The sequence below is a fragment of the Canis lupus genome, chromosome 10, assembly GCF_003254725.2.
Source record: "Canis lupus dingo isolate Sandy chromosome 10, ASM325472v2, whole genome shotgun sequence".
Lineage (NCBI taxonomy): Eukaryota > Metazoa > Chordata > Mammalia > Carnivora > Canidae > Canis > Canis lupus.
Window position 1 is genome coordinate 27,029,492 of NC_064252.1, and position 16,602 is coordinate 27,046,093.

General features: G+C 41.3%; 1 long non-coding RNA gene across 3 annotated transcripts; it reads right to left on the bottom strand.

Moving 5' to 3' along the window:
- Nucleotides 1-1,271: 1,271 nt before the first annotated feature.
- LOC112668056 (uncharacterized) lies at nucleotides 1,272-16,535 on the bottom strand. Of its 3 annotated transcripts, none has more exons than XR_007413455.1 (5): nucleotides 15,422-16,535; nucleotides 9,290-9,362; nucleotides 8,448-8,556; nucleotides 1,574-1,747; nucleotides 1,272-1,409 (listed from the first exon to the last, which is right to left on the bottom strand). It is a non-coding gene; the product is annotated as an uncharacterized LOC112668056 (long non-coding RNA). The 3 variants fall into 3 exon arrangements; XR_007413454.1 differs by having other exon boundaries at nucleotides 15,079-16,535; XR_003141425.3 differs by lacking the exon at nucleotides 15,422-16,535 and adding an exon at nucleotides 14,815-15,067.
- Between the last annotated feature and the right edge of the window lie 67 nt (nucleotides 16,536-16,602).

Genomic DNA, 16,602 nt, shown 5'->3' on the forward strand with positions numbered 1-16,602 from the left:
AGTTAAGAGAAAATACTAATATTTATAAAAGAGAGCAAATGATTATATAATTAATTAATCAGTAGTGTGGGCTTGGATTAGAGGATTCCAAAAATGGGAGAGGAAAGGTTAAACAGTGGGACAGCATGTGCAAAGGCAGAGAAGCTGAATTTGGAAACAAGAGACCAGCCTGACAAGTAGAAATTGTTCAGTGTTGGGTACTGGGAAATAAGAGCTTTTTTTTTTTCTTTTTACTTATTTTATACCACAGAAGTTGCTTTTTTTGAATAACCATAGATAAAGTCATCTAGGATCAGATTTTCTGTATTCAACAAAGTCATCTAAATGACTTCTTCTGGTATCCAAATAAAAATGCATGCTTTTGTCCTTCCTAAGGGAAGATTTTACTTGATAGAAACTGAGCAACAACTAAAGATTCCCTGGTATGTGGAATACTAGGAGCCCAGAGCCTTTGGGTAGGAAAGGAAATAGAAGTCCCAAGATTTGAGATTCAGAAAAATTTTCTGGATTAAACTGAGTAACCTCCTCACCAATGAGAATTTACCAAGAGGTGGGCAGTAGGTTTGGATGTCAGGGCCTGATACAAGGGCCTACAGTTCCGTGAGGCTAGTTGTAATATGGCATGTAGCTGAAGCCAGAAACTTCTCTGGGTCCAGCTACTCTGTGTGTTCTGCTTTGGAGAACAGTAGCTGAGAACTGAAGATGGTGAACTAAGAAGCTGTAACCTTGGGGCCCAACTTCGGGATAGCACAGCAGATTGTGCAGTGCCAGTGGAACTCTGCTAGGCCAGGGTTCACTTTGCTGGGGTTTTCCAGTCCTCCCTCTCCACCTGACTATAGAAACTGCTCTCACTTCTTATCTAAAGGGGACAGAAGAGCTCAAAAAAGAGCTTTTATTGGTCTGGACTCTTGGTTACAAGCCACAGAAACTCAAAGTAGCACATGGAAGATAGGAATTTATTGGCTCATGAAATTCAAAGTCCAAAAGTAGTGCTGACTTTAGCCACAGATGGAGCCAAGATCTCAAACAGCATCATCAGGACTTGCTCTCCCTGCCTCCTTTTCCTTTTCTGATCATTTCCATGCTGCTATTGTTCTCAGACAGGCTTTCCCCACATAGTAACCAAAATGCTGCTTACAGCTCCAGGCTTACATCCCACTAAGTTAGAAAACCCACTAGAAAAAGCATGCCTTTTCCTCCATAGATTATTCATTTTGTGGGAAAAAACAAAATGAGAACAGAGGCTATTTATTCAGAGTTTGCTACAGCAAGAGAGTCAGTGACCTTTATTTGCTTTTTGAGACTCAAAGGCAGGCAGAGGAATGGGAAAGCTTTATAGTAGAAAAAAGGAAAGACTGTAGGTGTGCTCTGATCAGAAGTTGTTGGCATGGGGAAGCTGAAGGATTAACCTGATGGAGACACAGAAAAAAAATAAAGGAAATAACATTGGCATCACAGAGACAAATTAGGAAATAGTTACAATAATTGTGAGATGATAAGGAATTGGACTGGAGTAGCAGTGAAATAGATATTTCAAAAAGGCAGTTAAGAATTGGTGTGAGGAGTGGGATACCTGGGTGGCTCAGCAGTTGAGCATCTGCCTTTGGCTCAGGTCATGATCCTAGGGTCCTGAGATTGAGCCACACGTCGGGCTCCCTGCTCAGTGGGGAGCCTGGTTCTCCATCTCCCCTTGCCCATCCCACTGCTTGTGTTGGCTCTCAATCTCTCTCTCTCAAATAAATAAAATCTGTAAAAAAAACAAAAAAAGAATTGGTATGAGACTGAATGAAAACAAGAGTCACAGGTGACTATTGACAAAGTTCTCTAACCTATGAGGGGAGATTATGTTTGTATCATGATTAGGAATAAGGAAGTGTCAAATAGAGATTAGGCCTTTGACCTGGAGAGGTTAGTGTATTAGTTTGTTAGGACTGCCATAATCAAGTACCATAAATTGGATGGCTTAAATAATAGAATTTTATTGCCTCACAGTTCTGGAGGCTAGAAGTCCAAGGTCAAGATTGGTTCCTCCTGAGGTCTACGAGGGAGAATCTGTTCCATGCCACTTCCCTAGCTTCTGCTGGTTTTCTGGTGACCTTCATTCAGTATTCCTTGACTTGTAGAAGAATCACCCTGTTTCTGCCTTCATCTTCACACGATATTTTTACTGTATGTACGTGTGTTCAAATTTCACCTTTTTATAAGGATACCAGTCATGTTGGATTAGATGTTTACCCTATTCTAGTATGACCTCAATTTAACTAATTATATCTATAATTACTTTATTCCCACATAAGGTCACATTCTGAGATATTAGGGTTTGGGACTTCAGTGTATGCATTTTAGTGGGGACAGGAACCCACAGCAGTTAGTAAGAATCAGGTACAGCCAAGGGTCAATCACTGTTGGCCCATAACCTCCTCAGGAGCTTTCCAGGGATAGTCTGAAATCAGCCCCCATAGATGGAGGGCAGAGAGAGACTGAAGAAAGAGGCAGGCCACTCTCTTGGTGGGTGGCCATTTTGCTCAGCAAAGGGAACTTACATATGAGGCTTGTCTTGGGCAGCAGCAGTAGATCTCTGCACCCACCCACCAAATTTTAAAAGTATATGTAGAGGCCTTAACTGCACTGAGTCATGTATACTGTGCAGGTATTTTTCAATACCACACCACTATCTCAAGGCTATGTCCTTGGAAAAATGGGAAAGACAAGCAAAACCCATACTCCAAGGAAAGGGGAGGGGGCAAGGAGCTCCAATTGTCTGAGCCTACCTCACAGGTCAACAGGAATTCATGTCTTCTGATGACATCCCCTAACAAGCATCACAATGCAGAAGATACAATCTGTACTCAATACTGGCTATAGTCAGAAACATGTAAATCAAGGTCTAAGGAAATCTAGTATCTTTTTAGAAAATGAAGAGGTTGAAATAGAATATCTCTACCATCCCTTTCTACCTTTCCTGTTCAATCATTCCTTAAAGATCAAAGAAAAAACAAGAATAGAAAGCCAGGAGATCAGAATAGGGTTGCCAGGCCAAAAATAGGGAATACAATAACTTAGACACCTGAGAAAGGATATCTTTCAGGGCATAAAGAGGGATTAGGACCTTGGACACCAAGCCACACCCAGTCACGTTGTCTTCACCTGACTCTGGCTTGGATATAGTGAATGTTTATAATTTTTTTATTGTGAAGTTTCCATTTCTCTGTTATAATAACATCCTGGTTTTCTTTTAAAGAGTTCTCTCTCAAGACACCTGGGTAGCTCAGTCAGTTAAGTATCTGCCTTTGGCTCAGGTCATGATTGCAGGGTTCTGGAGCCCATATCGGGCTCCTTGCTCAGTGGGGAGTCTGCTTCTCCCTTTACCCCTCTGCTCTCTCATCTCTCTCTCACTCACTCACTCTCTCAAATAAATAAATAAAATCTTTAAAATAATTAAAGAGCTATAACTTCCCAATTCATGTAGCCTATTCTGAGACGTTGGATACTGAGTGACAGTTGCAAAGATTAAAACATGAATTAGAAGCCACTCATTTGTGCAGTGACAGCAGGGCAGCAGGGCCAGCAGCAGCGGCGGTGACCTGGCAGTCTGTTCCTGCTGTTAGACTGCAGGTTTCTGATTTCTTAACTGCAGTGTTGCTCAAACTCCTGTCCATTTCCTGGGTGGTTTTCCAGCCTCCTGTCAATTCAGTGACTCCTAATGTCCTTCTGACAGATTTTCCTTTGTTTCAGTTAGCCAGAGTTGTACTATACTACTTGCAATCTAGAACTCCAAACAAGGCACAGAGAAAGTGATTCCCAAATGCTGTTTCAGGGAAATGGAGAAAAAGGAAGCCAGGGAGAGCTTGCTTAACACTCAAATGAGAGATTCCTTATTATTCATACTCTTCATATACTCTATCCCAGTAGAGGCCAATGTGGAGCTTGAACTCATGACCTTGAGATCAAGACCTGAGCTGAGAGCAGACACTTAACTGACTGAGCCACCTAGGTGTCTCAGTCTTTAATATTTTAGAAGAAAGTTGGGATTTTACTTGACTGAATATAAAAAAAAAAAACAACCTGAAAATAGCAGTGTCTTAAACAAAATCAAGGTATATATCTCTCGTTGACAAGCCATCTGAAGCCAGGCAGTCCAGAGATTCTATGGGACCCTACTTTGTCATCAGGTTTCTGTCTTGACCATCCTAGCTTGGCTTCCATGCTCAAGGTCACTTTATGCCCTAAGATAGTGCTTGGAACTCTTGTTAGAGAAACCAAGCTGGAGGAAGAAAGATGAAAGGCAGAAGGGCAGAAAAAAAAAGGGTTCCTTCCAGCTGAGTCAGCCCCTGTGAAGCAGCCCTCCCACACACTTCTGCTTGTATCTCATTGGCTTGAACTCAGTTATACAGCCATATCTACACACAAAGAAGTAGGGAACTAGTCTTTTGTTCTAGACAGCAATATGCCCAGCTAGAATTTTGAGTTCTATAATTAAGGGGAAAAGGGAGAACAGTTGTTGGGTAAGCAACTAGCAGTCTACCGCAAAGTCTTTTACTTCCTCACAAAGACAAACTCATTGAAGGTCTGTTAAAGACAATGCAGAGCATTTCAGGGGTTTTCTATTTGTCCCAGTAGAGCTGATTAAGGAGTATATCAGTTAGAATGCCTTCAGCTGCAGAACACCTGGCTGGTTCAGTGGGTAGAGTATTCGACCCTTGACCTCAAGGTGGTAAGTTTGAGCCCCACATTGGATGTAGAGATTACTTTAAAAAGAAAGAAAGAAAAAAAAAAAAAAAAGAATGCCTTCAGCTGCAAGGAACAGAAAACCCAACTCAAAGAACTTAAACAATGAGGAAATAAGCCATCTCATATAATAAAAAAGTCCAGAAGTTGACCTTAATCAATTAACTAATTAACTAGTTGGTTCATTAATATAATTTATATAATAGTTAAGTTAATAGCAACTATATAATGTCATAAAGGGCCCAGGTTCTTTCTATTTTTTCACTTTCCCATCCTCACTGCTGATTTGTTCTCCAAAAGCTCCCTCATGGTCAAAAGATGGCTACAGCAATTTTCCTTCACATCCTAACATGACAACATCTAGATAAAAGAGCAAAGAATCAACCCACACAGCTGCCTTCAGCTCATGGGTTGGCTGGAGGGTCTAAGATGGCCTCACCCATATGTCTGGGGTCTTCTCAGGATAGATAAAAGGGCGGGACTTCTCTCTGTTATCATTCAGTAGTCTAGCCTGAGCTTCTACATGGTAGCTGGGTTCCAGGAAGGCAAGCACTTATCAAGCCTCTACTTATCTCATGCTTGCTAATGTCCCATTGGCCGAAGCAAGTCGTGTGCCAAGCCCAGATTCATTGTGAGGGGACTACATAGGAGCTTGTTAGCCAGAAGCTATGGTTACTTGGAAGTCATCAATGTAATAATACTCTACAGGATACTATGTTGGGCCTTTGTAGGTAGGGAGAATTCATCTTCAAGAGGTTACAATATGACCAGGGACATGAAACACAAGCTATTATAAAGTTCAATAACAACACATGATTTAAATATTTAAATAACATTTTTAAGACTATGTAAGTCTAAAGGCAGACACAGAGAAAGGGGTTTCAACCTGGGAAAGCTAGTTGGAACTTTCCCAAGAGGTTTCATACAGTAGTGAATGTTCCATGCCTCAGGGTCAGGCCTTCTGCCTTCATCTTCAATGTGTTTAGTTCTTCCAGCATTGACTAATTTCTAGAGAAATGGCTCTGTCTGAATAAGCACACAAACTGCCAAGTGGAGTATACCAGAATGCTAGTGATATTGAAGAATGGACTATAATGGCAAGCTGATCAGATATAAAGATTGACCTGAACTACCCATTGCCTCAGTGAGCAAGTTCAAATGAAGCTAAGGTTGCTTGATAAACATGGAATCAGAATAAGGTTGCTTGATGTCCACAATAGCCAAACTATGGAAAGAGCTCGATGTCCATTGACAAATGAATGGATAAAGAGGAGGTAGGACATATACATGCAGACACATAATGGAATACTATTCAACTATCAAAAAGAATGAAATCTTGCCATTTGCAACAACGTGGATGGAACTAGAGGGTATTATGCTAAGCGAAATAAGTCAGAGAATGACAAATATATGACTTCACTCATGTAGAATTTAAGAAACAACATAGATGAACATAGGGGAAGGGAAGGAAAAATAAAATAAGACAAAAATAGATAGGGAGACAAACCATAAGAGACTCTTAACTCTAGGGAACAAATTGAAGGTTGCTGGAGAGGATATGGGTGGGGGGAATAGGACAACTGGGTGATGGGCATTATGGAAACATTTGATATAATGAGCACTGGGTATTATATGCAACTGATGAATCACTAAATTCTACCCCTAAAATTAATAATACAATATATGTTAATTAAATTGAATTTAAATTAAAAAAAAATTTAAGGGCAGCCTGGGTGGCTCAGTGGTTTAGCGCCGCCTTCAGCCCAGGGCGTGATCCTGGAGACCCGGGATCGAGTCCCACATCGGGCTCCCTGCATGGAGCCTGCTTCTCCCTCTGCCTGTGTCTCCGCCTCTGCCTCTCTCTCTCGTGTATCTATCATGAATAAATAAATAAAATCTTAAAAAAAAAAAAAAGAAGATTTAAAAAAATTTTTCAAAAAGAAGCTGTATCTCAGAACAAAAAAAAGAATAAGGTTGTTTGAATATAAACTTGAATTATTAATGGCTGCTGACAGCACACTACATTCATCCTCATTCATTCACTCATATGTATATTTTAAATAAAGAGTATTTAAGACAAAAAGGTATAAAAATAATGCAGTTGATAATCATGAAATGAAACATTACCAATACAATTGAAGACCCCTGAGTATCCTCTAGGATTGAATCTCTTTCCTCCTCTACAGAATTAATCATTTTTCTGAATTTGTTGTCAAACACTCCTATACATTTCTTTTTTCTTACATTACATATATGTGCATCTCTAAGTTATAAAGCATACTGCCTTGTGGGCAGCCTGGGTGGCTCAGCGGTTTAGGGCCGCCTTCAGCCCAGGGTGTGATCCTGGAGACCTGGAATTGAGTCCCACATTGGGCTTCCTGCTTGGAGCCTGCTTCTTCCTCTGCCTGTGTCTCTGCCTTTCTCTGTTTCTCATGAATAAATAAATAAAATATTAAAAAAAAATAAAGCATACTGCCTTGTATTCCACCAATACTGAGACACCAGTTAGTTGCCAAGTATAGCAGATACAGGAATGATTAATTAAAGACAGTTCCTGGGATCCCTGGGTGGCGCAGCGGTTTGGCGCCTGCCTTTGGCCCCGGGGCGCGATCCTGGAGACCCGGGATCGAGTCCCACGTCGGGCTCCCGGTGCATGGAGCCTGCTTCTCACTCTGTCTGTGCCTCTGCCTCTCTCTCTCTGTGTGTGTGTGTGTGTGTGTGTGTGACTATCATAAATAAATAAAAAATTTTTAAAAATTAAAAAAAAAAATAAGACAGTTCCTGATGTGTAGACTTGTAGGGAAAATCATCCAAATAACTATAAATGTGGCTAAGAGCTACAAAGCAAAAGTACAGGTAACTATGAGAGTACTGACTAAGGGAACTGGCTTGTCTGGGATTAACCTGACCAGGTTTGGGGCACGTACTAAGACCTGCCAGGCAGCCTGGAGATTCACATTGTTTTGACAAAGCACCCTCTACCTTGGGTAGCTCTTGGATGGCTGCTTTGCCACCCTTCCTACTACCCCCTTCCTCAAGCAGTTTCACTCTTTGGCAGAGAGCAAAAAGCCTGTCCAGAACACTATGACCTCAATTCAATTCACAAGTACTGTCAAGGGAGTCAACTCCCACATTTCTGAATCTAAGAACTGGTCTTTACAACAATTCCAGTAAAGGAGGTAATGTCATGTGAATCTATTTACACTGACTTATTTACTTTGTGCAGGAGTCCATTTAGGTGGACACAACAAGCCTGCAGTACTCCTGTAAATTTTCAAACATATATGCCTAGATTTAGATATTTATACAAAAGTCCCTTTTGACTCCAGTACCAATCTGAACCACCCCCAGATCAGGTAGCATGTGTTTGTGTGTGTGTGTGTGTGTGTGTTTAGACTTGGTGTCCTTATTTGACATAGTCCTTCCTAAGTGATAACCCTGATGTGAAGTTGATTTTCCTCCAAGTGTGTGCAAACTATATTTTGCCTCTGTGATCAAAATTATGTAAACACCAGAGCTTTCTTTCTCATTATATAATACCTTTGAGACACCAGTTGGTGTTTAACTGACCCATCGATGTTTTCACTGTCTTTGTCCTTATGTTCTCATTTTTGGTGCCAGCCTGTTTTTCTTCACATTATTAAGTCTGTATTTCTAAAGTACAATTGTATTTCTAAAATGCAATTTTAAATATATAATTAAAGAACATAATTGTATACTTTCTGGTCAATTCTCCTCCTTTCCATTCTGTTGCTCAGCAGGATGTTGCCAACTCTCCTCTCAGAGTCTCCAATGAGCTCCATACCTGATCAACATCCCTGTATCTGTCTGGAGAACACAGAGGGCAGAAAAAAAGGGAGCCTTTTTTGAGGAATCTGTTTGAAAACATGAACTGGCCCCTCTACCTTCTGCTCAACTGCCTTAGCATATACCTACACCCTTCCTTTCGGCCTATGAAGGCTGACTTTTCCTCTCTCGGATTTGTCAAAAGTAAACCAAGATTGCCAACCACCTTTTCCTCAGATTTGTATTTCCCAGGAAAATCGAGGCCCTGCTGTGGTTCTAGAGACTGTCAGGGCCTCCCAAGCACCAGCGGTGCCAGTCACACAACTCTGGCAGGTCTGATCTTTAACCTTTGAGCCACACCCAGGAGAGCTCAGAGATTGGGGTCCAGCACGTAACATGGTAGATGGTCCTTGACCACAGGAACCCAAAAGTTTGCTTGGGTCAGTTTTTTTTTTTTTTTTTTTTTTTATTTATGATAGTAACAGAGAGAGAGAGAGAGAGGCAGAGACACAGGCAGAGGGAGAAGCAGGCTCCATGCACCGGAAGCCCGACGTGGGATTCGATCCTGGGTCTCCAGGATCACGCCCTGGGCCAAAGGCAGGTGCCAAACCGCTGCGCCACCCAGGGATCCCACTTCGGTCAGTTTTATGCTTCTCCAGAACTAAAAAGCTACCACGGGAATGGACTTGGTCAGTAAGTCTGTGGTCAGTCCAAGCCTGTGATAGTCTTTTTCTATTGCTAGCATGCAAAGAGGAGCCCATAATGTCAGCCTTACCTGGACTTCAATTGCTGAAAAGCCTGGGATTGGCTGCAACCTTTGCAACAGTGGGCATGGTGGAGAACAGAGACTGTGGGAGTAAAGAGTAACAGAGAATTTGGGGAACCAGGAATCTAAAGAAAATTACATCCCTGTGCCTTACAATCTATTAGAACATCTCAGAATTTTCTCTGGACTGGGAATCAGTTACCTCCCATGTGGCTGCATCCATCCTGATGGTGTCTATTCTCAACCATTATCCATCTTGAAGAGGAATTCAGTAGTCTGCGGCATCTTAATGGCACCTCCGTTACAAACACCCTCTACTGAGCACTAGAGAACATTACTGATTTCTTCTGAAGGTAAAACATTGCCTTATTGCCTCCTCCTCCTCTTCCCCCATGTAAAACATGTTTACTTTCTCTGGCTTCTCAGATTTTGCACTCCATACACATCATTTAACACTGTCTTTAAATTCATTTATATTCAACAAACCAAAGAGCCTTCAGCTACTAGGATCCCTTGACTTGGAAGGCTGCTAGGGAATTATAACAATTTTTTCTGTCACCAAAAGAATTTTTCTTGTCCCACCCTAATTAGGAAGGTAAATTTGCTGAGGCAAAGGGCAGGGTGGATGTATCATCCTGTGCATTTGTGTATGCAAGTGTAGTATTCGTCACACCTTGTTAATTATAATCCCCCCTTTCTCATTTAGAGTCTTTAAGATGCAGTAACACTGTTAATCTCTATGCTTGTGAGTCATTCTCTTTAATTCTTGACTATGTCACCCCTAGTGAGCTGAGTGTATAGTCTCAACTCTCTTCCTCCTCAGCTTGCTTGCATGCTGTGCTAAAGGGAGGAACCAAACAGCTGCCCCCATTATCTATCAAGAGAACAGAAAAAATATTGTTTCCAGGTGGTGATTAATGCCTCCAAATGCCAAAGGACAGACAGGAGATCACGTCTCTAAGTTTCCAAGCAAGGAGAGGACAGAAGTAGACCTTGAGTTTTTCTATTCATATGTATGAATAGGGGTTAACAAAAAAATCACAAAAGTTGGCATAAATAAATATTTTAAATGTAGGTAAAGACTAGAGATTTGCTGAAGCAGGGAGGTAGTGAGATGTTGGACATTTTATATGATTCTGTTTTCTCTTTGAATTATTTTCTTTCCAGAATTTTATCCCATATTTTTATATTGAATGTCTTATTTGTCATTTAATTTTATTTCTGTCACACAGAATTGTGACACAAATATTAAAATATTTTATCTCATTTCCTATGATCATAAGGCTCTACATATTAAAATTTCTGGATTAGGGACACCAGGGTGGCTCAGCAGTTGGGTGTCTGCCTTCAGCCCAGGGTGTGATCCTGGAGACCCATGATCGAGTCCCACATCGGGCTCCCTGCATGGAGCCTGCTTCTCCCTCTGCCTATGTCTCTGCCTCTCTCTCTGTATGTCTCTCATGAATAAATAAATAAAATCTTTAAAAAATAAATAAAAATAAAATTTCTGGATTAAGTTATCATTATAATTATTTTTAGAACACAAGCAAAGTAACATAAATATATTAAAACTTAAAAACTGTGCAGCTTGGGTGGCTCAGCGGTTTAGCACTGCCTTCAGCCCAGGGCGTGATCCTAGAGACCAAGGATCGAGTCCCACATCGGGCTTCCTGCATGGAATCTGCTTTCCCTCTGCCTCTCTCTCTTTCTCTGTTTCTCATGAATAAGTAAATAAAATCTTTAAAAAAAATAAAAAAGTAAAACTTAATAACTATTAGACATAGACATTTTTTATTGGGAATATCTTTTTATTTTTTTAAAGTTTACTTATTTATTTAAGGAATCTCTAGAGACAAACACCCTTGAACACACAACCTCAAGACCAAGAGTCACATGCTTTTCCTACTGAGCCAGCCAGATACCCTGGGAATGTATCTTTTAATAAGATAGATGTAGATTAAGAAATAGATCCTGTATCCATGGAATAATATTACTTTCGACTATTCTTTTTCCCCCCTCCTTTTTTATAGCTGTAAGTGCTGAGAAACTTTAATCACATAATTTAGTAGGTGGGAATAGAAAAGAGCTTTGTTACAGTAATGTCATTCAATTCTTTAATCTCCTTCCAAGTTATATGCCAAAAATCTCATGATCTATCTCAAGTTATTTTTAATGATTTACTGACTGAAAATTCCACATGGTTCTCTTTCCATTTTGTTGAAAGCAAATAACTGGAATTCTCCTAATTTGCAAAAAGGTGTTACCAATTCATTAGAATCATTTCCTTTTCTCACTTCTAGATCATTTCTAATTGTCCCTGTATTCAGCACCTCTGAGATTTGAACATACATGGCAAAGTCCATAGTAAGATTTTAGATAGAAGAGAAATATTCTTTTTGTTTGTAAAATAGGTGACATCTTAAATTTATCCATTTTATGAATTTTAGAAAAGAGTATATATGAAAGTTTATGTTTTGAAAATAGATTTCCTAAAAGCTCTGTTCCAATGTGTCCCTCATATACCATAGTTTGAAGGCAACTTCTTTAGGTTACCTTGTTGACTTAAGAATGTCAGTATTCTCAACCTCTTAAACCTAAACTACAATGAACCATGCTATCAAAAAACTAATCTTAGTCCTACCAAAGCAGAAAGCAGAGGCAACTATATTTCACATTTGGGGAGTTTAAGAACTATGAAATTGCAGAGTTGTAACACTGAGATGAGAGAATGTATGTACAGAACTTAGCATAGGTGGTTGACAGCAAAATAGCTTAAAAACAAAAACCTATGGTTTTAAAATCTAAACAAAAGAAATAATTCTCTTAATAATTCTCTTAATGGTTGGAAATTGAGTCTTGAATATAAATTTTACTGCAATAATAGAACAGATAAAATGAAAAACAGCATTGATACTGTTGGCAGATAGAAGGTAAACCAAATTTGCAGAAAAACTTGACAGTTGAAAGAGAATGATAATCGTCCTGTGATCCCATGGGGAGGTAGTATAGCATAGGGTTTCTTGAGCAGCAGTTCTCAATTAGAGTCATCTCAATGTTCCCTCTGAGATGTCTTGTGACATTTTGTTGTCACAACTAGGAGGAAGAGATTCCATTGGCATGTAGTTGGTAGAGTCCAGAATGCTACAAAACATCTTACAATGCATAAGATAATCTTCACAACAAATTATCTGGCCCAAAATGTCAATAGTACCATGTGAAAACATTGCTAGCACATCTAGTTTTGAGTCCCAGCTCGGCCAATTGCTGTGTCACCCTGGGTGAGTGATGTAGCCTTTCTAAGCCTCAGCTTTCTCATCCAAGAGAGTGGAGAGATAATAACAGGTAATATTCATTTAGTGCTATGTGCCAGGCACCGCTCTTGAGTAGTATTTTCATTCGTTCCTTCTAAAATCTTATGAAGTACTGTTACCTCACTTACAGATGAGAATAGGATACAGTAAGCATGAGTATTCATTTTTTTTTTTTTTTTTTTTTATGATAGTCGCACAGAGAGAGAGAGAGAGGCAGAGACACAGGCAGAGGGAGAAGCAGGCTCCATGCACCGGGAGCCTGACGTGGGATTCGATCCCAGGTCTCCAGGATCGCGCCCTGGGCCAAAGGCAGGCGCCAAACCGCTGCGCCACCCAGGGATCCCAGCATGAGTATTCAATAGCCATCAGTCTTAGTGGTAAGGCTTTATTTATTTATTTTTTTTAGAGAAGTTTTAGGTTTACAAAAAAATTGAAAAGAAAAGTACAGAGATTTCCTATATAACTCCTGCCCCTCACATGCATGATATAGGAAAGATGTTGGGGTTTGGAGCCAATGGCTAAGAAAGAATTCTTGAGATGTTTTTGATGCAAAATGGTAGTTTTATTAAAGCACAAGGACAGGACCCATGGGCTCTGCACTAGGGTTGTGAGGAGTGGCCCATGATATACTTTCAAGTTGGGAGGGGGTTAGGGAGAGCGTAAGTCTCTAAGGAATTTCAGAAGCAAGGTTTCCAGGATTTTGAGGGAGCCAGCTATTGTTAGGAAAAGGTGATTTATTACTAATAAAACCTTAGTCATGAGACCCTTCAGATGTATATCAGTGGGCCATATGCTTGGGGGATGATTGCCAACATACCTTGGGGGGGTTTAGAGATCAAGGAAGTTTCAAAGAAATTTTTATATGTTAAATAGACTTACAGGATCCTGAAGATTGGGCTAAGATTGCCTTTTGCCCTTAGCAAAGTATTAACATCGAGGCAGCTGAGTTCCTAGAGGAATGTCACTCTGCCTGTTTCAAGGACTTGTCAGTGGGCTGTACGCAGTAAGAAAACCTAATCTTTCGCCTTTGTTTCCCACATCAATGCAGAGCCATTATCAACACTCTCCACATTTATTACAATTGATGAACCTACACTGGCATATCATTATCACCTGAAGTCCATAGTTTACATTATGGTTCCTTCTCTGGGTTTGGATACATGTATAACGATATGTATTCACCATCATGGTACCATACAGAATAGTTTCACTGTCCTAAAAAATCCTCTGTACTCCATCTATTCATCACTCCCTCCCTGCTAACCTCCCTGGCAATCATGGATCAATTTATTGTCCCCATAGTTTTGCCTTTTCCAAAATGTTATGTAGTTAGAATCATACAGTATGTAGCCTTTTTTAGATTGACTTTTTTCACTTAGTAATACACAGTTAAGATTCCTCAGTGTCTTTTTAAAGCTTGATAGCTCATTTCTTTTTAGTGCTGAATAGTATTTCCCTTCCCTTGATGTACCATAGTTTATCTGTTCACCTATTGAAGAATATCTTGGTGCCTTCCAAGTTTAGGTAATTATGAGTAAAGCTACTATAAACACCCATGTGCCGGTTTTTGTCTGTATGTAAGTTTTCAAATCTTACATTAAATACTAAGGAGCACAATTGCTGGATCATATGGTAAGTGCTTAGGTTTTCAGAAAAAAGATGAAGTGAGCAAAGCATAGTTCCTTTTTCCCAACAGTCTTGCCTGTTACTAACAAAATTCCTAGGTTCTCTGACAGCTCTATTTAATGAAAATCTTTCCCTGTATTTTGAAAAAATGTAATAAGCTTCAACCATCTTTGGTGAGAAAACATATCAAGAATGAGAAATGCATACTGTGGATTCACGTTATTAAAAAAAAAAAAAAAAAAAAGCCTGCCATAGGAAAACTAAAAGTTCACCTTTTTGGGGAGGTGTTATTAACCTGATAATGATACAAATATATAATTACATACTGTGAAAAGCCTTATGAAGACAAAGGAGCTATGAGATGCTATAGATAGGGACCTGATCTAGTAGCAAAATATGATTTTTCCTCGACAAAACAGAGGGAGGGTTTCAGTGGACCTAACTTAATTTATAAATTATTTATAAAGAGAGCCTCAGATTTAATTAGCCTATCTGCTAAATAGGCAAAACAGTCTGAATTATTCCTTAAGTGCCTGTACAGTCTAAATCACAGGAGCTTGTTTTGTCACTCCTACAAGGTTTATCTTTGAGACTTACCTTCATATCCCACCCATTAGCAAATCATTAGCTACATTTTCAATTAGACCATGTCTCCTTTACCCCTTGCTATTAGTCTGCACCGAACCCCATCATCTCTTGCCTAAACTAGTGCACTAGCTTCCTAATTAGTCTACCTGCTTTTGCCCCAACTCACTCTCAATTTATTCTCTATTCTGTAGTCATAGGGGCCCTTTTATTATGTCACTCTAAAAACTTTATAGAGATTTCCATTTTACAGAAAGGAAAAAACAAAGTCCTTACAGCAGCCTACAAATCCTTCAAATCTCTCCCGTCTTTCCTCATTACAGCCCGCCACGGCCTTTGCATGTGTTCCTTCCTCTGCCAGCAAAGCTAACTCCCTCCCTTTAGGTCGCTGCTCAGATGTCACTGAATTAGAGAGGCCTTCCCCCAGGTCACCCCATGTAACACCGTGACATCCATACACTCCCCTCCCCCACAGACACAGAAACACTATCCCCTTTCCTCGCTTTTTCTATTTTAATCAGCAATCTTTATTTTTTAGTTAGCAATCTTTAAATAACATAAAGATTCATTGTTTTATTCCCCCCATTGTGGTATAAAGCCCATGAGGGCAGGAACTCACGTGTCCAGTGCCCTCTGCCCCAGTGCCTAGCACAGTGCTGGGCTGATGCAGTGTTCAGCACAGGTCCAGTGGTTCCAATTGTCCATCTGCGCTACGGCCCCAAGGACCTCTGAACGGCTTGTCACCAAGCTCCTTTCCTTGAGCTCCTTTTGTCATAATTTGGGAAACATTTACAACCAAGAGACAACAGCCCCCACAATGAAGGACCTCGAATCCCGCGCCCCCGCCCCCCTCCCCCATCTGTAGAAATAAACAAAAGAGACATCAGATGAGCAGCTCGCGAGGGCCTTAGCAGCTCAACAATTCTGTGACGCTGTCTGGCCAGGTTTGTGAGACCGTCAAGCTCAGTCTGAGGGAGGAGGCAGGAAGTTGGAAACCAGCGTGGAAGGAACTGAGAGGAACATGCTCCGGCCTGGTTAAAAACACGTGCTCAGGCCTTCACCTTCTCTGTGTCGAAAGGCCACGGCTTTTAACCGTCCTCGCCCGGGGAGGGCGCTGAGGGCCTGCCAGGACCTCCCGAGGCAGCGCCGACGAACGGAGACCATGGGACCCGGGAGTCTTCCTCAACAGGGGCTCCACCTGCGTGTTGGTTCTTTGTTAGCCAACTGCGCTCAGCCCCCGACCGTGAATATTCTGCTCAGAAAACGCACTTCGGTGTGAACCAAGCGTAGCAGGGAGTGCTTTAACCTGACTGGGACCTCGTCCGCCGACCACCTCCCGAGAGAACCGACAAGGAGCATCCATCATGGCTGCCGGCAACAGCGCAGCGAGAGGCAACCGAAAGAAAATGGCGCCGGGGCGCGCGGCCGGTGACGGCAGGCCCAGGCCGGCGGAGCGACCCAGGGGCGCCATCCAGGAACCCTGAAGACCCGCCTGGACCCAAGGCGCCGGGAAACCCTGACACTTCACGACTGCAATATGGAGGACGGTTATTGTGTCTGCAAACCAACTTGCACAAGGAGGCCCGTGTTCCGTCCCGCGTTCGGAACCCGGCAAAATCTTCTATTCTCCAAACAGAATGCGTTACGCACACTGCGCATCTTCGCAATAGTGGGCCGGGTAACGACGCAAAGAATGTTACGTCGCACCGGAGGCTCTTCCCCTCACCCCACCCCACGTTCTAGTTCAGGTGGCGCGAGCACTCTACGCCCGCTTCGTACTTTATTTTTCTTCTACGGACT